This window comes from Gossypium raimondii, chromosome 13, assembly GCF_025698545.1.
Source record: "Gossypium raimondii isolate GPD5lz chromosome 13, ASM2569854v1, whole genome shotgun sequence".
Taxonomy (NCBI): Eukaryota; Viridiplantae; Streptophyta; class Magnoliopsida; order Malvales; family Malvaceae; genus Gossypium; species Gossypium raimondii.
This window is the reverse complement of record NC_068577.1, coordinates 6632708-6657381: the sequence shown is the minus strand read 5'-3', so window position 1 is coordinate 6657381 and position 24674 is coordinate 6632708. Positions and strand designations below refer to the sequence as shown.

Sequence of the window (24674 nt, the reverse complement as noted above, 5' to 3'; positions counted from 1 at the left end):
ACCTATTATATGTTTTAATTAATTCTATTACTCTAATGAAATCCAACTAAATTATCCAACAAAATAAAATACAAGTCCCTATCACAACTTTTTTTACCTTTATATTGAGAAATTTTATAAATAGAACAATAAAAATTAAAATATTCTCAACGTGGGGAACAAAATTTCAATGAAAAGAAGAAAAAAAGATTAAAAATAAAACCCATAACCTGATATAGCGCACAAGGTATTAAATTTCAATAAAAAGAAAATTGTAAGGACATAAAGTGAAAGTTAGAAAAATGAAACTCTAGGGGAGCATATGCACAATTTAATTTACCAAGACAGGTGAATTGTTGTATGTTTTTGTGGGACGAACCCCCATATTGAAACTTCTTCGACTCTAGTTGACCCTACAACAAGATTACAACGTGAAAATGCTGTGAAAGTTGCTAACAAAAGGCGACGTTGAGAAGAGCATGAAAGAGCATTACTTTTACATGAATGTAATTGATAATAGGGGTAATAATGCTTGGATATTTCTATGCTTCATTCAACAACAAATGATCAGTGATGATGAATATCAAATGGTTGGCTCAAATTCGCTATGAAATAATAATATGTAAATGTTGATGGTTTAGTTTTTTTTAGGTTTTGAAGTTAATGCTAAATGGCTCCACGCAATTCAGATTTTAGGTACAAAGGAAAATCGAATTACTTGGTTAAGATATTTGAGCTACTGTTGATTATTTCAAATAAAATTGATTTATTATTATTATTATTATTATTATTATTATTATTATTATTATTATTTTCATATAAGTTTGTTACTTGAATTTGATATTTGAATTAGCAAAAGCCTATTTTATTTCGTTAGGGAGTTAGGCTATATTGCTTTGTTGGATTCAAAAGAATTCATAAATTTTATTAACAATCCATGAAAGTAAGTAGATTTAACATTTAATTTAAAGGAATGAATTATGACGATGAAATGTAGTGTTTGTTCACTAATTGAGTGAGAAATTGATCAATTGATTGATGAATAATTATATAAGGTTTCATTTGCCTCTTTCTTAAAAAGACAATATGTATTAAGTTGGAGTTTGTACTACTCTTAATTATATTTCAATATTCACCACAATTTGCAAGCATGGACGATTAACAACCATTGTTAAGTAAATATTATATCAATAAATTAATTTGTTCACATTTCGTTGGGCATTTAGGGTATAAACTTTAAAAAAGACACATTATACATTATCAATGAAAGTAAGTTGACAAAAAGTAGTGTTTGTTCACTAATTGAGCAGAAAGTTAAATAAATTCACTCGTATGTATGTAAATAAAGGAAAATGTAAGAAAATTCTCGAAGCCCCATTGAAGGAAAACAGGAGAATAATGAAGAAAACCCTCTAGTAAAATTTACACTTTTACAAACTTTGTTGAATCACATCCCTATGTGATATTTATTCATTGTCAACATTTAATCTTACTTCCCATTTTTTTCAATATGAGTATCTTCCAAATTTTGCTTTAACAAGCTTCTTTGTGTAATCTTGTGTACCGAACTGTGTCGAATAACTTGGATTCCGAATCAATTCGATGGTAACTTATGGTTCCAAATCCATTTTTGGAGAACTTGTTACAACAACGTCTTCCACAGTGAGGAAGATCCTATCTTCCCTTATCATCTCATGAAACTTTGATGCATGGAACTTGTCAACCACAACTGGCCCTAGATTTGCCAAAACAAGCTCATGTATTATGATGCATGAAAAATAATAATTAGTTTAATGTATGGCACGTATGATGTATGATGCATGAACAATAGTACTTAGTTAAAGTATGCATGTCATGGATGATTCAAAAAGAACGTATAATTCATGGACAATTTTACTTGGCGTAATGTATGGCATGTTGATGCATGAACAATAGTACTTAGTTTAATGTGTGGCACGTATGGTGCAAAAAGAATGTATGATGTATGATGCATGAACAATAGTACTCAGTTTAATGTATGGCATGTATGATGCATGATCGATAGTACTTAGTTAAAAACATGTATGGCATGAATGTCATTACAAACCTTTTGAGTTTAATCTTGAAGTATGTTACCTTAACATCTCTCTTCTCAAGGCTTCTGAATAACTCTTCCATGGCATGTATGTCACTAGTGCCAATGCCAGTAACAACTAAAAAAGAATGTATAAAGTAAGTGATAGTTCAATGAACCCGAAAAATAAAAAATAGAAGATAGCTTACGTGACATTTTGATGATAAGATATTGGACTACGAGTCAAGAACTTTCTTTTAGTTGTTTTTCTTCATCAGCCAGCCATCTCAAAATCCTGCAAGAAGTTTGCAGTTTGTCAATGTCTATACATCCTTTTTATTACTTCATGTATGTGGAAAAGCTAACCTTTCTTTTACATAGTTGGAGTTGGCAAAGTAAATGGCAGAATCAACTCTAACAATGATTATGCCAGGAACTTTCATTGCAGCTGGATATTGAAGGATGTTTCTATAGACGGTAGTCCTCGGGATCTTTCTGAGAATCACGGTTCAAGGTCTTGTAACTTGTAAGAGGATTTTTTTATAACTATATTGAAACATGTTATGATAACAACATGGATCATTTAGGTGGATATGTATTGTAAATTAATAAAAAACTTAGAATATTGATAAGCTATAAAATTGACATATTTTAATCTCATTCTTAATGTGTTTTTGGATGACTAATTATGCAAATTAGTGAATTTGATGCTCCTAATCCTTTAAATTTATATTTCTATATTTAGGAGAGTATTTGAGAGCGAAAGGAGCAAAAAACGAGCCAAAATTTGACAAATAGAGCTATTTTCAGGATCCACACGGCCTGGGCATTTCCACATGGGCTGGACACACGCTCATGTGCTAGCCCATGTTGATTTCGCACCCTGATTTCCAAATACACGGAAAACCCCAATTTTTAAGTTTCCTGAACATTTTAAAGTATATAAATACCAATTAGAAGAAGACATGAGGGAGCAATCAAAGAAGATCGAAGAAAACACTCTAAGAATGCCATTGGAACCAACTCGGAAGCGGATCTCCATCAAGATTGAAGATCTCCCTTTAATTTCTTTCGAAGTTTTATTGAGTTTCTTTATGTCTTATGGTTATTCTAACTTTGAGATGTTTCTATTCAGGATTATGAACTAAATTCCCTAGATACCTAGGGAAGATGAAATCTATGATGGATCATTTTATTTAATTTCTATTTTTGAAAAATAAATACTTGATTCTTGTTCTCAATTATGTATGCTTATTTCTTGTTTTAATATTTTCGAGATATTAATTCATGTTTAATGTGCTTATTTCAGTTAAGGAAAAGTCCCCAGTTAAGAGTAGATCTAGCATAACTGAGTGGAGTTGCATGCAATCTTAGAAATAAGATGACATAAATCTACCAGATTTGTAACACCCATAACCCATATCTATCGCCGAAACAGGGTTAAGGAGTATTACCGGAATGTATAGATCAAAAATAAAAATTTCATATTATTTAACATTCATATAAGAAACCAATCATAAAGTCCCTTTGAGCCCTCGAGGCCCAAAATACACATTAGAAACAAGTCGGAACTCAATCGGGTACTTATAAATTTTTTTAGAAAATATCAAAATTTTGCCAAGGTGTAGGGGACACACGCCCGTGTGGCCAAGCTGTGTAGGCATTCGAAATTGGAACACACGGCTGTGTCCTAGCCCGTGTCCAAATTAAGGTGTTCACTGACTTGGGTCACACGACCAAGCCACACGCCCATGTGCTAGGCCTTGTGAGTATACTGACTTATATTTAATAGATAAAGGGCTAACATGGCCAAGTCACATGCCCGTGTTCTAGGCTGTGTGGACATTTTGAGCATTCTGTTTTGCAAAATTTAAAGATGCAGGGGATACACGGAAAAACCACACGCCCGTACATGAGGCAGTGTGTCACACACGGCTGAGTCACACGCCTATGTCTCTACCCGTGTAGACGAAATTAGGCCATTTCCATGGCCACATTTCCACCCAATTTTTCTTCCACCAATATTATTACTTTAACATATTCACAAACCAATACCAAACATATAATTCAAGCCAAAAACCAAGTTATATGCATGATATATCAACTCATATGCTCATCTATCCAAACTTACCAAAATAAACCTATTATCACACATTAAACATAATAAGGCCATTTTCATACACATCAAATTATGTTCATCACAAGCCATTCCAATGGCTAGTTACAACCAAAACATCTTTATGCCAACATTGGCTAGTTAACCTATACATGTCATTATAATCAAAATTAGTTTGCTATATATACCGAAAAATCTGATGGAAAGTGTGATGTAGCTCCGACCAACTTTCAACCTTTACGAGCTTCAGAGTACTATCAGACAGAGAAAATAAAATAGAGTAAGCATTTAATTCTTAGTAAGTTCTTATAACGGGAAACTAGCTTACAATACATTTGCATTTAAGGTAAGCAAACTAAACATGCTCAAACCAATTTGGCCAAATGCCTAAACACATATCCTCATCAAGCATGTTAGTCATGTAATTCATATAATAACTCATAATTACAAATGTACATAGTCATCACGCAAGTTTCATAAACATGTATCTTTCATCTCATTTTTCAACATGTCAATTAACATCATTTTCATGTATTTCAGGCATATACAGGTAATAATTCATTTCGTACTCATATTATATCATATTAGAAATTTTCCCGTTGAATCCCTTAGAATTATCACTGGATACAAGGGTAGTACACACTAAGTGTAGAAAACTATAATCTGTCAATTCATATTAGGGAATGCTCATGTGAGCATATAAACAGGAAGCTCATGTGAGCCATGTAACGGGAAGCTCCAGAGAGCCATTAACGAGAAGCTCATACGAGCCAATATTGGGAAGGTTCAAGTGAGCCAATATCAAGAAGCTCCGGAGAGCCAATTAATCGAGAAGCTCATGAAAGAGCCTTTAATCAAGAAGCTCTGAAGAGCTATATATCGGGATGCTCATAAGAGCTGTAGTGTGTCCACAACACATGTAGGATCATAACCAATCGGGATGCTCCAAAGAGCTATTAACGGGAAGCTCACAAGAACCATATAACGGGAAGCTCATGAGAGCTAATAACGGGATGCTTTTTCAAGCTGTGGTGTGTCCTCAACACATGCAAGACCACAACCAATTCGAGAACCCTGTATCCATCGAATTCCATTTGTTCAAACGAGACTTAATACTTGTTAGACATTGTCAGATATGTGATTGATTTTCATATATAACAATTACTCCAATTCACATACATAACACTCAATTCAAACATATAATTATACAATTTAGTTACACGAACTTAACTCGACAAGTGTTCGTGTATTTGTAATATACTAATCTGATACCTTCTCTTTTCCTCGTTCTAACTCCGTATTTGATCTATTCGGACCTATATGAATGAATTTAACATCAATTCATTTTCATTTCAATTCATTTCACATCTTTGGCAAAATTACCATTTTCCCTTATGCTTTTATTTAATTACGATTTCATCCCTAGGCTCAAAAAATAAAATTCATGAAATTTATTCCTTATTCCAAGTCTAGTCAATTTTTACATTTAAAAATAGCAGCCCATGTATCTCATAAAATTCAAAATTTTCCCATGAATTTTACATCTTTTCAATTTACTCCTAAATCATAATTTTATAAAATTCACTTTATAAAAGTTGTTTATCTATAAAAAACTTTTCATTTTCTACCATAAAACTTCATAATTCAACTATATTCATCCATGGAAAAACCCTAGTACTTTGATAAATTTCTAAATTAATCCTCGAGATAGCTAAATTAAACTATTACGATCTCGGAAACATGAAAATTACTAAAAACGGGACAAGAATACATACCTAATTAGGAAAAATAAGCTTGCTAGAGCTCAAGCTCTCATGGCTAGGGTTTCCATGTTTTAATTTGAGAAAGATGATGATAAATGATGATATATTAGATTTTTATTATTTATCATCTTTAATTATATCATTTTTCCAATTTCATCCTTTTCTTTATTTAATTTTCCATGGATAAATCATCATACTTATCTACTAACTCCTCTTAATGGTTTATTTGTCATATAAAGACCTCTAATTTTGAATTACATAGCTATTTGATCCCTTTAGTTACTGGAATTCAACTTTTACATTTTATGCAATTTGGTCCTTTCCATCTAATTAGATATGTAACCGATAAAATTTATTTACGAAATTTTCATACAACATTTCTATCATAATGCAGACCATGAAATATTATTAAAATAAATTTTCTTCCAGACTCAAATTTGTGGTCCCAAAACTATTGTTCCGATTTCACTGAAAACGGGCTATTACAACTCTCTCTTAAGAAATTTTCATCCTCGAAAATCTTACCAATAAAGAGATTCGGATATTGCTTTTTAATTATTTTCTCAGGTTCCCAAGTAGCTTCCTCTATCCCATGTCGTTGCCAGAGAACTTTAACAAGAGCTACCTTTTTATTTCTCAATTCTTTTGTCTAATGTGCCAGTATTCTGATCGGTTCCTCACTGTATGTCATATCAGACTGAATTTCAACATCTGTCGGAGAAATAACATGTGAAGGGTCTGATCGATGTCATCATAACATACACACATGAAAGACATTGTGAATCCTTTCTAGTTCTAGTGGTAAAGCTAATCGGTATACTACAGGTCCGATTCTCTCAGTGATCTCATATGGCCCGATAAATCGTGGACTCAGTTTTCCTTTACGGCCAAATCGAAGAACTTTTTTCCAAGGTCAAACTTTCAAGAATACCTTGTTGCCAACATGAAATTCTATTTCTTTCCATTTAAGATCCATATAGGATTTCTGACAATCAGAAGCTGCTTTTAAACTATTTCAGATCACTTTTACTTTTTCTTCGGTTTCAAAGATCGGATCAACTCCATGTATCTTTTTCTCACTGAGCTCAGTCCAATACAATGGAGTTCTGCATTTGTGTCCATATAAAACTTCATACAGTGCCATCTTAATGATTGACTGATAGCTGTTATTGTATGCAAATTCGACTAACGACAAATATTTCTCCCAATTGCCTTCAAATTCTAAATTACAACCCTGAAGCATATCTTCTAGAATCTGTATTACATGTTCGGACAGACCATCAGTCTGAGGATAGAATGCAGTACTAAAATGTAATTGAGTGCCTAGAGCTTCCTGTAGCTTTTCCCAAAATCAGGATGTAAAACGGGATCTCTATCAGAAATAATAGAGACTGGCTCTCCATGTAGTCTAACAATTTCTGAAATATACAACTCTGCTATTTTGTCCAAGGAGAAATCCATACGTACCGAAATAAAGTGTACAGCCTTCGTTAAACGGTCGACGATTACCCAAATGACATCTTTCTTTTTTGGAGATAGGGGTTACCCCTATCCCGGAATGGAAGTGGGAAAGAGTTACTCAAGTGGCATCAATCGAGTATTCATAGCTCGTAAAGCAAACAAAGACTTTCTACTCAGAGCATCTGCTACCACATTTGCCTATCCTGGATGATAATCAATAATCAAATCATAATCTTTCAACAATTCAAGCCACCTGCGATGTCTTAGATTCAAATCTTTTTGCGACATCAAATACTTTAAGCTTTTATGATCGGTGAATATATGACATTTGTCACCGAACAAGTAATGTCGCCAAATTTTCAGAGCAAATACAATAGCTGCTAATTCAGGATCATGTATCAGATACTTCTTTTCATGTGGCTTTGGCTGTCTGGAAACATAGGCTATTACTTTACCTTCTTGCATAAAAATACAGCCTAAACCATTCAATGACGCATCACTGTAAATCACAAATTCCTTACCCGATTCAGGCTGAACTAGGACGGGTGCTTTAGTCAACAAGACTTTCAATCAGTCAAAACTCTACTGACATTTATCAGTCCATTCAAATTTCACATCTTTTTGCAACAACCGTGTCATTGGAGAAGCTATCATCGAAAACCCTTTTACAAATCTCGGACAATAACTAGCTAACCCCAAAAAATTCTGACTTCAGACACATTTTCAGTGGTTTCCAGTTAACAATTGTTGAAATTTTATTCGGGTCTACTCTAATGCCTTCAGCAGACACTATATGTCTAAGAAAACCAACTTCCCGAAGCCAAAATTTACATTTACTAAATTTAACATACAGTTTTTCACGCAGAGTTTGCAGAACAATTCTCAAGTGATCAGTATGTTCATTTTCATCTCGAGAATATACCAAAATATCATCAATGAATACAACAACAAATCTATCCAAATACGGTCTAAAAATTCTATTCATTAAATCCATAAACATTGCAGGTGCATTTGTCAAGCCAAACGACATCACAAGGAATTCATAATGTCCGTACCTGGTTCTGAAGGCCATTTTTGGTACATCCGAGTCTTTTACTCGTAACTGATAATAGCCAGAACGAAGATCTATCTTTGAAAACATGGTGGCACCTTTCAACTGATCAAAAAAATCATCAATGCTCCCCAAGGTACTTATTCATGATTGTAACCTTGTTGAACTATCGGTAATCAATACAAAATCTCAAAGGTCTATCCTTTTTCTTGACAAACAGAACAGGTGCACCCCAAGGTGAAAAACTAGGTCGAGCAAAACCTCTGTCAGCCAGTTCTTGCAACTGTGCTTTCAATTCTTTTAATTCTGTAGGAGCCATTTTGTACGGTACTATCGATATCAGTGTTGTCCCCGAAACAAGATCTATAGAAAATTCAACTTTACTATTCGGTGGTAATTCGGGTAACTCCTCTGGAAACACATCAAGATACTATAGACAATAGACAATAAGCAAGTTAAGTATCATAACATTTTCTGACTTATTTCCGTACTGACATGACTGATATCACATTAGACAACCCATCCAAATTATCAGATTCAATATGAAGCATTTCACCATTCTGACATTTCAATACAATATGCTTCTGTTTACAATTTACTACAGCATCATGCTGAGTTAACCAGTCCATACCCAGAATCACATCAAATTCATCAAATGGCAATAACATCAAATCGGCCGGGAAACAGTAACCCCGTACCATTAACGGGAAATTCTTGCAAATTTTATCCACCATCACATACTGGCCTAGGGGATTTGATACTTTAACCACGAATTCAGAGGACTCGACAGGTAAATTTTTATTAGACACTAAATTCGTGCAAATGTATGAATGGGTTGAACCAGGATCAATTAAAGCAATTATATCAATATTAATAAGAGAAAATGTACTGGTAATAACGTCTGGTGCAGAGGCATCTTCACGTACATGAATAGCATATGTTCTAGCAGGTGCTCGTGCTTCAGATTTTATAGTCGAATCTTTTTCTGTACCTCGGCTACCACTCACATTGCCGAGATTTCGAGGTGGTCTACCTCTCGTGGTGGGGTTGCTCGGCCTTGAAGTTTGAACAGTATCTCTTTCAACTTTCTCTGGGCAGTCTCTGGGATAGTGGTCAAAGGAACCACATCTAAAACACACTCCACTTTTCATTCTGCACTCACCAAAATGCATTTTAATACAGTGCTTGTGTAATGACCCAAAATTCACGGACATCGAAAAAGTGTAGTATCGAGCCTCCGTCTTAGAAAATTGAACATGTAGATAATTATTAGGAATATTTATGAGTCTAGTAGTGTGTTTAATTTGATTTTAATTAAGTGAATTTAGTTTAATTAAGAGAAAATAGGAAAAAGGACTAAAGTGAATAAAGGGTAAAAGTCTAATTATATATCAAAATAAAATAAAGGGGACTAAATAGGCAATTGTGCCCATTTTAATAGGTGAGGTCTGTATATGTTTAAAATATCGAGATTTTTACATGATATTTATTAGAGTAATTATATTATTATTACTATTATTATTAAATAAATTAAAATAAAGACAAATGTATGATGATAAAATTGTACATGTGTAATATATGTATTTGTACACTTGTAATATAATTGTATATTTTCTTGAATTGTAAGTAAAAGATATTTTATATATTAAATTACTATATTAATAAAATATTATATTAATTAGCTAAAATTATATTATAAATTAAATTGAATTATTATATTATAAAATAAATTGAATTGTAACAAATGTATGGTAATAAAATATACATGTGTAAAAAATCATATTGGTACAATTGTAATTTAAATACATAATTTACTTGTAATTTAAGTATAAAGATATTTTATCATTATTAATTATTAATTAAATCAAATATAATATAAAGTAAATAAGATAAAGGAAAGGAAACAAATAAAGAAAGAAGAAACAAATAGCCATTTCGAAACAGAGTAGGGTAAGGAGAAAAAGAAAAGAAAGAAAAATAAAAGGAAAAACTAGGGTTTTAAGGTTTGAAGCTTTAATAGGTAAGTCAGTTAAGCTCTTTTCTTTTAATTTTGATGTTTTAGAAGCTTTAGAATAGAGTTTTGTTGAAATTAGGTTGAGGTTTTGGAAGTTTTTTTTTAGGTTTTTGAACATGATATATGTTGAACAAATTGTTGAATTAGAGGTTTAATTGAATGAATTTCGAAATTAGGATTTTATGATAAAATTTAGATAGTTATGTCTAAGTTTGGTTGAAATTTGAATTGAAATAAAGTATGAATTGAGATAGAAAAATAAGTGAATTTAGTTAAGACTAAATTGAAATTAAAGTAGAAAATTGAATAGAAATTCAATTAATTAGATATAAATTATCTTATTGGTTATGAAATTATCTTAATTTTTCGTAGCTAATAAAGAACTTGAGGCATCGGCACAGAAAGGAAAAGAGAAGATCATCGAGGAGTAATCACGGATTTCGGGTTTGTATTACTATAATTCAAATTATTTAATATTAAATGCTATATTTAAATTTATATGTATGGTAAGTGAAAAGTATGGTAAGTATTATTAATTTGAACAAAATTCAATTGAATGATGAATATATGTGTGGAATTGAATCGATTATTGACTTAAAAATGGAAAAGTGAATTTTGAATCGAATTGTGATTGAAAGTGAAAAAGTGAAATTGAATTGAAATGTGAATTTGGAGACCCTATTAACTAGTCGGGGTGAGTCAGATATAGTTGGCATGCCGTAGGATTGGAAGAGTTCAGGGATACTTCGACCTCGAGTCGATGAGACACTGGGTGTCACTATATTTCTTCGGATATATTCGATGAGGTATCATGTACCAACTTTCTTCGGCTTTGCCGATGAGACACTGGGGAGTCAACTATTGCTTCGAACTATCAGATGAGGCACTGGGTGTCATACTGGAGTGTTTGGTTGGATCCATGTATCCGCCAAAGTTTGAATTTTGTTAATAGGGTAAATCATGAAATGATAAACTGAATGAGTTGATCAATCGAGCTACTGAAATGAGATGAAAAAGTTAAATTACGAATTGAAATGTGATATGAAATTGAAGAATGAACCTAAGGTTCATGATGTGTCCAAGTTTAAAATTGTGGATATATGATATTAATTGATGAATTCTTATTGTTGAAATATGAAATTTGAATTTAAATTTCTATGTATGATTTATGCATTACATGTTTATTATTGTTATAATTTGAATTATGGTAATACCACTGAGTATGAAATACTCAGCGTACAGTTGTTTCCGTGCGCAGGTCGATAGAAGTCAAAGGTCCCGATTCAACATCCAGATCAATCCCGACTTCAGCATAACTTTGGTGATGTATTTTTCCTTTGGTAAATGTGGCATGTACTTTGGTCTTATTAAAGAGTCTTGTAAGTTTTGGTAGTAAAAAATTGGTCTCTAATGTTTGAATGATAAATGAAACGTTAAGTTATAAAATGGTATATTTGGTGCTAAAATTAAAATTGAATGAATGAAGTTTATTTATTTAAACAATATATGCGAATATTTATTTAGTAAATTACTAAGTTAATGTTTAAGATATGTTTAGGTTATTTGAACATGAAATTGTATGAATTGTGAATTGGTTGCGGTTTGAAATTCCAAGGAAGGTTAACTATTTATAAAGGGGTTATATTGAGTTTTTTTTAATCACATAAAATAAAAAAATGAAGTCAATTAGTAAAATAAATATTTATATGAATTTACGATTATATTATAATATGTTTGTTATTTATTTAAGAAATTATTTATAGATTGTCTGATATGTCTGGTAATGCCTCGTAACCATGTTCCGGTGACAGATTAGGGTTAGGGGGTGTTACAGCTTGCATCTAGGTTTAATGTTTCTAACACTACCCACACTTGCTATAGATGTAGCATGAGATTTTGAACTGGAGCGTCAGGTAACTCTATCTCTACCTGAATATCCCACAGAGGTAATAGAACGGTCATAATATTTCTTTGATTTTTTGGAAGCCAATTGATATCACTTTCCCGTAAATCTTTTACTTGAAGTTCTGGCTTCCATCTCAGCTTGTCTCTTTTCTTTACTCAGTTCTTCGACTTTATATGCTCGATCAACCAATACAACAAATTCTTTTAATTTGAGAATCCCAACTAGCAATTTTATATCTTCATTTAATCCTTCTTCAAATTGTCTGCATATGACAACTTCAATCGGGATACATTCTCTGGCATACTTACTCAATCTAAAAAATTCTTTTTCATATTTAGATACTGTCATATGTCCCTGTTTGAGCTCCAGAAATTCTTTCCGTTTCTGATTAAAAAATCTCTGGCTAATGTATTTTTTTGGTGACTTAGTTTGGAAAAGTTCTCATGTAAACCTTTCTTTTGGAACAATAGAAATGAGTGTATTCCACCATTGATAAGTTGAATCTTTTAATAGAGATACAGCATGTTTCAAACATTCGGCCGGTGTGCAAGATAATTCATCCAGAACCCTGATAGTGTTTTCTAACCAAAATTTAGCTCTTTCGGGATCATCTTCAACGGTAGCTCTGAATTCTTCTGCCCTATATTTGCGAATTTTATCTACAGGAGGCTTACCAATTTTGACAAGTTCTGTACCTTGTGATATATCGGGAACCGGTTAAGGAACTAGAGGGGGTGGAGGTTATTTCACAGCTGGATTTGTTTTTACAAATTTTGTAAACCACTCATTCATCATTTGGAAGAAGGCTTCTTTAGCCTCTCCTCCTCGGCCTTCAGATAAGGGCCTTCTACTACTTGAGGTTGCTCTTTGAACTGAAGCTTGAGCATTGCTCTCCACTTCTTCAGATTCAGCTCGGTTGGACAACATTACTATATGAAAAAACATATTTTAAAATAGTCAGGAGATATCACACTATCACAGGTTATATAATGACATGTATAGCTAGAATCGTATACGCTACGTTGGTCCAAGAATCGACTAAATCATAGCTCTGAGACCAATAAATTTAACACCTCTAACCCATATCCATCGCCGGAACAGGGTTACGGAGTATTACCAGAACGTACAGATCAAAAACAGACATTTCATATTATTTAACATTCATATTAGAAACTAATCATAAAGTCCCTTATATGAGCCCTCGAGGCCCAAAATACACATTATAAACAAGTTGGGACTAAACTGGGTACTCAGAAAATTTTTTCAGAAATTATCAAAATTTTGCCAATGTGCAGAGGACACACGCCCGTATGGCCAGGCCGTGTGGCTCACACGGTCAAGAGACACACCCGTGTCTCAGGCCGTGTGGGCATTCGAAATAGGAACACACGGTCTTGTCCCAGCCTGTGTCCAAATTAGGGTGCTCACTAACTTGGGTCACACGGCCAAGCTACACGCCCGTGTGCTAGGCCATATGAGCATACTAACTTGTATCTAATAGATGCGAGGTCACACGGCCAAGTCACACGCCTGTGTGCTAGGCCGTGTGGGCATTTTGAGCATTTTATTTTGCAAAATTTAAAAATGCAGGGGACACACAGCCAAATCACACGCCCGTGCATGAAGCTGTATGTCACACACGACTGAGACACACATCCGTGTCTCTACCCATGTGGACGAAATTAAGCCATTTCCATGGCCACATTTCTCACCCAATTTATCTTCCACCTAAGTTATTACTTTAACATATTCACAAACCAATACCAAACATATAATTCAAGCCAAAAACCAAGTCATGTGTATGATATATCAACTCATATGCTCATCTATCCAAACTTACCAAAATAACCTTACTATTGCTCATTAAACATAATAAGGTCATTTTCATACACATCAAATTATGTTCATCACAAGCCATTCTAATGGCTAGTTACAACCAAAACATCTTTATGCCAACGTTGGCTAGATAACCTATACATGCCATTATAACAAAAATTAGTTTGCTATATATACCGAAAAGTCTGATGGATAGTGTGATATAAATCTGACCAGCTTTCAACCTTTATGAGCTTCAGAGTACTATAAGACAAAGAAAATAAAAAAGAGTAAACATTTTTAATGCTTAATAAGTTCGTATAACGGGAAATTAACTAACCATACATTTGCATTTAAGGTAAGCAAATTAAACAAGCTCAAACCAATTTGGCCAAATGCTTAAACACATATCCTCATCAAGCATGTTAGTCATGTAATTCATAAAATAACTCATGATCACAAATGTACATAGTCATCAGGCAAGTTTCATAAACATGTATCTTTCATCTCGTTTTTCAACATGTCAAGTAACATCATTTTCATGCATTTCAGGCATATACAAGTAATAATTCATTTCGTACTCATATTATTTCATATCAAAATTTTTCCCATTGAATCACTTAGAATTATCGATGGATACACAGGTAGTACACACTATGTATACAAAACTGTAATCCGTCAATTCATATTCAGGAATGCTCATATGAGCATATAAACAGAAAGCTCATGTGAGCCAATATCAGGAAGCTCCGGAGAGCCAATTAATCAAAAAGCTCATGAAAGAGCCTTTAATCGGGAAGCTCCAAAGAGCCATATATTGGGATGCTCATAAGAGTTGCGGTGTGTCCACAACACATGTAGGATCACAACCAATCGGGATGCTCAGAAGAGCTATTAACAGGAAGCTCACAAGAACCGTATAACGGGAGCTCATGAGAGCTAATAACGGGACGCTCTTTTGAGCTGCGGTGTGTCCGCAACACATGCGGACCACAACCAATTCGGGAACCCTGTATCCATCGAATTTCATTTGTTCAAATAGGACTTAATACTTGTCAGACATTGTCAATTATGTGATTGATTTTCATATATAACAATTACACAATTCACATACATAACATTCAATTCAAACATATAATTATACAATTTAGTTACACGAACTTACCTCGACAAGTGTTCGTGTATTTGTAATCTACTAATCCGATACCTTCTCTTTTCCTCTCCTAACTCTTTATTTGGTCTATCTGGATCTATATGAATGAATTTAACATCAATTCATATTCATTTCAATTCAATTCATATATTTGGAAAAACACCATTTTGCCCCTATGCTTTTATTTAATTACGATTTCGTCCCTAGGCTCGAAAAATGAAATTCATGAAATTTATTCCTTATTCCAAGTCTAGATGATTTTTACATGTAACAATAGCATCCCATGCATTTCATAAAATTCAAAATTTTCCCATGAATTTTACATCTTTTCAATTTACTCCCTAAATCATAATTTCATCAAAATTCACTCTATAAAAGTTGTTTATCTATCAACAACCTTTCATTTTCTACCATAAAACTTCATAATTCGACTATATTCATCCATGGCAAAACCCTAGCACTTTGATAACTTTGTAAATTAATCCCTGAGATAGCTAAATTAAACTATTACGATCTCGAAAACATGAAAACTACTAAAAACGGGACAAGAATACATACCTAATTAGGCAAAATAAGCTAGCTAGAGCTCAAGCTCTCTTGGCTAGGGTTTCCATGTTTTAATTAGGGAAAGATGATGATAAATGATGATATATTAGATTTTTATTATTTATCATCTTTAATTATTTCATCTTTCCAATTTCATCCTTTTTTTATTTAATTTTTCATGGATGAATTATCATACTTATCTACTAACTCCTCTTAATAGTCTATTTTCCATATAAGGACCTCTAATTTGAATTCCATAGCTATTTGATCCCTTTAGTTACTAGAATTTAACTTTTTATGCAATTTGGTCCTTTCCATCTAATTAGACATTTAACCGATAAAATTTCTTTACGAAAATTTCATACGACATTTCTATCATAATGTAAACCATGAAATATTATTAAAATAAATTTTCTTTCAGAATCAAATTTGTGGTCCCAAAAGCACTATTCCAATTTCACTAAAAACGGGCTGTTACAAGATTATAGTCAAATCTAATAAAAGAATCCATAGATTGAGTTAATGCGATGATAAGGGTTTTAATTAGAAAGAGATTTCAATTAATCAACCTAAAGTTAGTTTTTCTTACTCTTGAAAGAGATATTAACATAATTTAGGGATTTTTACGGATCAAGAAATAGGTGAATAAATCGTTTAATTCAGATTCATAATAAAAGGTGAAGTCTAGGTGGATTCTTTCTTGGGTATTGTCTATCTCATTGGTTAATATTCGATTATTTCTTTGACTCATTCTCTGTTGCATTCTTAGTTAAATTAGTTTAGTAAATTTAGATTAAAACACATCAGCCCAAATTGTCGACTAATACTTTTAGTCCTCGTGGATACGATATTATCTACTCACCATAGCTATACTATTGTTCGATAGGTGCGCTTGCCTTTGTCATATTTATAGTTAGTTTATTGACCATCAAATATGTCAACGATCTACTTATGTTCCTCACCGCTACTAAAAGGCCGATCTCGACAGAAGAGAAAACGACACCAAAGAAGGCTCCCATACAAGCAACAAAGTCAAACTTATCGATCTTCCATATTAGGGTCATTACTTTAATGTCTACTAAGCTAATCACAGCGTATATAATGATGGAAGCAAGTATTACATTTGGAGTGTACTTGAATAATGGAGTTATGGTCAATTCCAATGTTAGTAGCACAATAGATGACATCACGATATTAGATACGACAGTATTTTATCCAGCCATGTAGTTTACTGGGGAGCGAGAGAAGGATCCTGCATGCATAGTACTAAATTGCGATTACGGTGTCTGTCGCGGTTGCGGTGTCGCAGTTGCAAATGATGCAGACGTTATGTAACGCGTAACGTCTGTCGCAAATGTGATTTGTTTCTCAAATCTAAAATATTATATTTACATATTTTGCAACTATATTTTAATATTCTAATATTAATAAACACTTTTATATGTTTTGTTTTAAAAGTAAAAATATAATTTTATAGATAAAAATTCATTGAAAACAAATATAAACTATATAAATATTATCATACTAAATAATTGATAATAACAAACATAATTTTAACGAGTAACATATAAATAGTCTCATATTAGAAAAAGCATATAAATATTCTCACATTTTAACATGAAAAAGTTCATGTTACATAACTTAAAAAATACATAAATACAAATATGGAAACTTCATTTCTTACAAGTCACCACCAAGCTGAATAGGGTGGAGGATCTAAAGCATCTCCATTTTCATCACTGCCTTAGTTTTGATCCCTTACTATTCCATGTGAAAAAGACATCACATTGTGTGCACGATAAGATGCATCATTCATAGGAAACATATGGTATGGTAAATGGTAACCAATAAATCCATAGCTTGGATTTTGTTCAAAGTGAGGTGGATAATATGCATTTGGTTGGTAGGAATGAGAACCCTAAGATGATTCACTCATTTCATTATCATTTGTAGCTAAACTATGTGATGATGAACCTGCAAATGAATCATGAAAGTGTTCTCTCATCCTCCCATGAGTTGTACCACCCCCATCTCTTCTATTTTGTAAACTAATTGATGCATTTGTTTCATACAAACCTGGATCAACAGCATAAGGATATCTGGTCACACCTTGGTCTCCATGAAAATTACTAGAATAAATGTGGCCATGTGTTGTTTGGTATGCACCTTCATTATTGCCACTAGGATCATCACTATCATCACCACTTGATGTCAATAGTTGAACACTTTCTTCATTAGATGGAGCAGGTGAAATGTCATTCATATCTTCACCTTGAGTTTCTTCAGCAGTTTCATTAAGTAACTCTTCAGGCAACCATGAGAAATTCTGTTCACTATCAAGCGTAGCATCTTCTCTTTCTTCAATCCATGCATTTAATAGATCATCCTCTTCAAAAATATTATCAAGATTGATCTGACTAAAACTCATTTCCAACTCTAGTGCACTTTTTCTTCGCATGTGTCGTAGCTTTAACCTCATATTATAATAATGCACATAAACTAATTTTTAAAGCTTTCTATGCTTGAGCCTATTTCTTTTCTTTGTATGAATCAAACTAAAAGTACTCCAATTATGTTCACAATTTAAAGATGAAGTTGTTTGACTCAAAACTTTGATAGCAATGCGTTGAAGTTGAGGTGCACAACTTCCATAATTAATCCACCATTGAGCTTCAAAAAACATAAATAATAGGATACAATTCATAAAGTATTCATAAATATATCTTCATTATCTACAAAACTATAGAGGTGAAATTCTTTTTTTACCAGGATTAGTCTTCAGAATTGCAGCTTGGGCTAACGGTATTCCAAAAGAATCCATTTTATCTTCATATAGAAACAACTAAAATAAATGAATTAGTAGTTACAACATGATAATTTGTAAGTTTCTTTAAAAATTTAAGTATATAAATACATACCGGCTCATTGCCAAAACTTGATTATTCATGTTAGGCTCTATCCTTTGTATAACATTTCAAATCCATAAATGGTTTCATTAAGCACATTACTTATGGAATTACCTCCATATAGAAATTGCAGATTTAAAAAATATCCTATATAAAAAATAATATAATAAATATCTAAACAAAATACTTCACAATCTAAAAAGTTAAAATTTTTACGACGTACCAGCAGAATGTAAATCACTATGAAGTTGATTACTCCATCTCCTATCAATTATTTCCCAATATTTCTTGTAATAGAGACAATCTCTTTGAATCGCCAACTTTGCTCTATCCATAGCTTCATAAATAAAACCCATAGTCAGTTTTTCATCACCATCCCACATCCTTAATATTTTAACCAACGGTTCTTGGATATTTACGACATCAACAACCTTTTTCCAAAACTGGTTGGAGTTAATAACTTCCGTCATGTCTAATCCAGCTGGTTTTCTTGCATATGTGGACCTTCTCCATTATGAAGAAGTCACCATTTCTTTTAGTGCTTGTTTGCTTCTAACAATACTCTCCAAAGCAATGAAATTGGTAGCAAATCTAGTAATCACAGGTCGCAAGAGTTCTCTTCCCTGGGTATATATCTTCATATAACCAATCGTCCATGTATGATTTTATATGAAAGAAGTTATCTTTTTTGCTTCATCTAGGACCCTTCTCACACTTTTTCTGTTACCAATTTCTTCCAAAATAAGATCCAAGCAATGAGCAGAACGTCCTGACCAATACAAGAGCCTTCTCTTTTGCATCAACATTTTACCACCGACTTTGATTGCTGCTTCATTGTCTATAAGAAATTGAATAATAAATTCTTCACCAATTTTATCCACCATTTTATCCATTATATTAAAATAATACTCAGCAGTACGAGAGGTAACACTGCTAGCATCAATTGACTTTTTAAAAATAGTACCTCTAGGACTATAAATCAAGAATTTGATTATATGTTGATTTCTAGTCCATTTCCATCCATCACACATAATGGTCACACCTCTTTCTTCCCAGATAGGCTTAAAGGCATTCACCTATTCTTGTATTTCCTTATACTCTTCTTCCAAATACACTCCTGTCACCTCATAAGCTGAAGGACCCCTAACTGATTTTCCAACTTCAACTGCAACTTGAAGTACAGGCTGTAGAAATTGTGACTCTGTAATTCTTGCAGGTAAAGCTTCATTCAATATTAACTTTGACATTGCTTTCCCCAGCTTTGCTTTTTCATTTTTCAATAAGCTTGTAGTGATTTTTGGTTGCTTCGAACTTTTTGATCTTTCAAGAACAGGATCCATATTTGCTAATTTAGCTCTAGGAGAGTTAAAATTAGTCCACTGATGTTCCCTCCCATTTCTTTCAGAATTATGGATACTAAATGATCTGCCAAATACTTGAGTTTCAGAACTACTACCTCCCATAGTTTCATAAACTGAATCTTGACCAGTTCTTGCTCTTCAAATTTGTCTTTCTTCCCATTCAATTTTGGAACTTATACTCTCATGTCTTGCAATAGTTAACTCCTCATCATCAGCATCACTATCACCATAATCTCCATGATCTCCTAATCTTATTCTTTCCTCCTCTTATTCTTTCCTCCAATTTTTCTTTCCTCCTTTGCTTCACAATTTTTTCATTATGATATTCCTTAAGTTGTTGTGCAATGTTTTTTTCTAACTTCTGCCGAGACATTTGGACAAGGTGTTGCATTCCCTTTTTTTGCTGCCAAATGCTTTTTCAACCATGTTATTCCTCCTTTGATGACTCTTTCACAAAATTTGCATTTGACATTATTACGACCACCTTCAACAGGTTCTCCCCACCTCCAACCATAATCATCACTAGGAGCTTCACCTTCTTTACTTCTCGAACGTGGCAGTTTTTATAGCTGCACATAAATCATTATTATTCATTACATAAGATCAAACCAGATAGTAAAATATTCAAAAATAAAATAATAATTATAAAACTTAAAAATAATAAAAAAGATCAAAAAATGAAACATAAATCATAATACTTATAACAAACATCACAAAATGATTCACAAAATACCCTATAAACGACTTTGTAACTAAATGCCTCCAGATCTATTGTATCTTTTATTTAGTTCTTTCAACTTTCATGTAATAAACTAAGATAAATAGATTTTTTTAACTAAGTAATAAACCCTAAATTAGTTGCCTATACTAATCAACCACAATTAATAAAATAATAATAATTTCATATCATACCTGTTGTAATAACTATAGAGTTAAGAACAAGCTTTAAAATGGAAGAAAAAAAAGTGAACTCTTGAAATGGTGGAGAAAGATAAGTGAAATTTGGAACTCAAAGTTTTTATTTGCCTCTTCCACTCGTTGATGGTTTATGTAGTGGTGTAAACTTTTTCTTTTGGCACATTTCAATTTTTCTTTTAAATTTGTTAACTATTTTTAAGAGAAAAAGTACATGAAATAATATATATACTTATTCATTTCATACTCAATTTTTTCCCTTTATTTGTTGAATGATTGTACCAAAAGATTCTATCGTAGTTTTTCAATTTTTCAAATTCTTCAAAACAAAATTTACAGTTTACTTTAGCCATTTACTTACATTTTACCCTTTTTCCCCTTCATTTGTTAAATGATTGTACCAAAAGATTCTATCACAGTTTTCCAATTTTTGAAACACTTCAAAACAAAATTTACATTATTTACTTTAATCATTTACTTACATATCACCCTTTTTCTGTATTTGTTGAATGATTGTACCAAAAGATTCTATCGTAGTTTTTCAAACACTTCAAAACAAATTCTATTTACAAATTCTTTTTTTTTCTCAGTCAATATTCATTTTATTATTGAAAAAAGTAACTGCAAAAATAGTAGTGCAGAAAGTCCAAAATCAGGACATAACCAAACAACACAACGCCATTAACAGATTCTACCATTAAAATCCTTAAGTAGTCATAAATAAAGCTATAAAATTGTAAGTTGTAACACAACTTAAATGTAAAAGAAAAGTATGTGTATATATATCAAGTGTATGTAAAAGAAAAGTATGTGTATATATCATTCAAATCCTAAAGTAATCACAAATAAAGCTTTACCCAATAATCATTGCTAAGAAAAAGTGATAATAGACATGCAATTTGTTAATTTAATGTAAGTATAATGTTGGAAGTCTATTAAATGTTCCAATGATCAAACAATTTTCATAATGTTCCAAAGATCAAATAAAGATGTTTCATAAGTTAAATATTTGTTATTATTTAACATCATTTTTTCTTTTTTTGCTAAGTCTAAGAATATTCGAGTGTTTCGTCTATTTCATATTTCGAATAATTTAAAAGTTTGTTGCGGCATTGCGCGCAATATATTGCATGTTGTAGTGTTACGTAACGGTTTCAGATTGCAAAAGTCATGATGTGGTTCCCTCGTCGCGCTGCGCCAATATTGCGTCACGGAGACCTTCAAAACCGTTACGATGCGGCCATTACACTGCGTTGCAGCCGCAAGTTAATACCATGCCTGCATGAGCATGTAGATGATTGATATTGGAACATTTTATTTGATTATATAAATCGGAAAGAGGCGATGAATCGTGACGGATATAAATTTCTATTTTCGTACCTGTGGCCACGTAACAAGATGTCATCGAACCGACGACATTCATTGTTCCCAATGCTACCATTTCCTTGTTTCTATCCGACTGGTAGTCCTTCATGGAAGCAAATTTCTTCCAATTGCCACAGCTTCCTAAAAGATGAAAGACACGGCTATTACGATCTAATCTCCTTAAGCAAAATCACGGAAAAAGGGGGCTGGATTTGCATACCGTCAACGCAATCATACCAGCTAAAACACCTATCCTGAAACCTTTGGCAAGATATTCTCCAGAGAAAAATATTTCATTCAAAGATGATGGGTTGATTCCCCTCCTAATATGTTTCACCTGAAGATAAACATTGTGAAAATGAATCTTCATTACTTTTGCCACAAGCCAAGGCTCGTAAATAAATAGAACAGAAGAAAGGATTATGGATACAATCTGAACACCATGCTTGTCAGATCGTGTGATGCACATGAAAAAGGTGGAGAGGACAACCGAAATCAACGTATCAATTGCCGGAACCCAAAATAGTTTCTTCTTCTTTTTCCCCTGCTCAGTTTCATACAGCATCATGATTACATGAAGAAAGCTTTCTACATATACGATGAACGAAAAAATTACGAACTACGATCTTACAATGTATTTTGCGACCAAGAGGAACGCCAGGAAGGACATTCCTATTAGTATAGTTTCCCAATTCCACTGTAAAACAAAGTTGCCATTACGATTAGTCGAATTGAAACATGTTCAATGCCTCAGAAGTATGATAGTAATCACTTACACCATGATGTGCTGCACTCCGAACTGAGCGCATGACGGAGACATTATCGGTTTTCTTCGTAAACTTTTTTATGCCGAGCAGAACCTTAAGTTGCTAAAGGGCAATGGTGATAGCAGCACCAGCCATGAAGCCAACAATGGCAGCATGAGATAGGAAGTATATCAAGAATCCTAGCCTGAAATTGATCACACCAACCATTCAGCATATACAATATAAAGCCGGATTTTCTCCATAATGATGAAACATTCAAAGGATGGAGCAAAACAGGTATTTGATAAATCATAAGGCATTGGCTATATTACCTGAAAAATCCAAGTGTAAATTGAGTGATACCAGCAAAGAATGTAGCTGTGAATGCAAGGCGTCGGTAGTCCACCGGATTTTCAGATGAGTCGATCTTATTCTGCAGGAGAGTACCAAGCAAGAGAGACACCACAGCCACCGGTCCTATAACGATATCCCGTGAGCTTCCCATGAATGCATAAATAAGAGATGGAACAAAGCTACTATCTGCAATGCAATCCGAAAATCAGTATGATTCCCTCCCAATCCACCATGGAAATACAATCTTAATAAGTAGAACGAAGCTTACACAATCCATACTGGGGGTCGAGATTGGCAAGCTTTGCGTATCCAATGTCCTGATGTAAATTACAGCATATTAGAAACAAAAAGAACAGAATAAATGGAAATTTCAACTACATTAACTCGCAGACAGGGCTACCGGGTGGTATGCAACGACTTGCAATGGTAAGTCCTGCATCCAGCCATGTAGTTCACTGCCGAGCGAGATAAGGATCCTGCATGAGCATGTAGGTGATTAAAATATTAAATAGAGAAACCAAATTAAAATAGAAATATTAAATCAAAAGGACTAAAAGTTTAAAACCATTTTTTTATATAATAGAATCTCTAATTCATACTCACATTTAAATAAATTATAAAAAATACTACTTTACAAAAATTAAATTATAAAAACAATTTTAAGAAAATTTACTATCAACCCTCGAATCCCTAACAAATATTTTTAAAAATAAAAATAGAAGCCTCGATTGTAAGATTAAAAAGTTACCATGAGTAAAATTATATAATTAGAGAAAACAAAACTAAATAGTTCAAATAAGATAAAAGTTTTACACTTCAATACGATATAAGAATCAAAGCTAGGTGTGGATTAGAACTCCGAATATATATATAAACAGGCACTAGTTTATTCATACTAAAGTTTTTTTTGTTAACAAATATGCCATTGTTGAAATAAGTTTTGAAGAATTGAAGATGTTCGAGTTAAAGGGTAAAGAGAAAGTTGATGATGGTGATCGTTCATGGTTGGAGCTGTTGAATGGTGTTGAAGCATCTACTTCTAGTCAAAGCAAGAAGCTACAGAAATTAACTCAGATGGTATTGCCCAAGTTTGTAGCTTGTCTAGTCACGAAGATGGAGAACAAGATGATGGTTGAGAAAGAGAGTCTCAAATCTTGTCATGAAATTGGA

At 32.9% G+C, this 24674-nt stretch overlaps 1 pseudogene; it reads right to left on the bottom strand.

Moving 5' to 3' along the window:
- Positions 1 to 1589: 1589 nt before the first annotated feature.
- LOC105781343 (sulfate transporter 1.2-like) lies at positions 1590 to 24430 on the bottom strand (annotated as a pseudogene).
- Between the last annotated feature and the right edge of the window lie 244 nt (positions 24431 to 24674).